Below are 850 nucleotides of genomic sequence, written 5' to 3' on the forward strand. Positions count from 1 at the left end.
ATTATCCGTATGTTGTTACTTTAGAGTTTTATTGAGGAAGGCTTCCCATGCTGTTGATATCTTCATTTCTTGTTTGAAGTTAATGCAGTGCTTATTCCTGAGGGTGTTAAGGCAAATGTATATGGCCTCTAGCCATCTGAGGTGTTTTGTGCGGACCGTGGTGTGAATAATTCTGGCTAGAGGGAATAGCGGCTCTATTTCTGGGTCGGAGGAGTATACCGCTAAGGTGGTGTTGTTTCTATGATGTAGGGTGTTCGCTTTGTGTTCTTTGATTCTAGTTACTAAGTTGCGTTTAGTGGACCCGATGTAGATTACTTCGCTGTTGTCTCTATGATCGATGATGGGCACAGAGTATACTCCCGGAAGTCTGTTGCTGTTTGGAGCGTCTTTTCCGTTCATAAGCCAATCGAATATTGTGGCGCACCTCCTAAATGCCAAGCGGACATTCTTTTTCTCGGCTATCTGGTTGTATATGGCCTTAAGTGCCGGGTTGTAGGTGATTGGTATGTATTTAACCAGGGAATCATTGGAATGAGAGGTGTTGTTAAATTGTTGTTGGAGTACCTCGTTGTTTATCTTGCATAAGATGTTGTGATAGCCATGTTGTTTAGCTATGTGTTCTATGCGTCGCATTTCAGAATTGAAAGCTGATTGTGACGAGGAATGTGAATATGCTCTTTTGATTAGTGTGTTGAATGCTGCCATCTTATACTGTGGTGGGTCACATGATGTTGCAGGTATATACAAAGGTTGAGCGGTTGGTTTATGATACACTTCTGTATTGATGGATGATCCCTCTATTTTGATGTTAATGTCTAAGAAGTGCGCTTGGGTAGGGTGGGCTTGATCT

The sequence above is a fragment of the Centruroides sculpturatus genome, unplaced genomic scaffold, assembly GCF_000671375.1.
Source record: "Centruroides sculpturatus isolate CEXI.00-Female unplaced genomic scaffold, Cexi_2.0 scaffold854, whole genome shotgun sequence".
Taxonomy (NCBI): Eukaryota; Metazoa; Arthropoda; class Arachnida; order Scorpiones; family Buthidae; genus Centruroides; species Centruroides sculpturatus.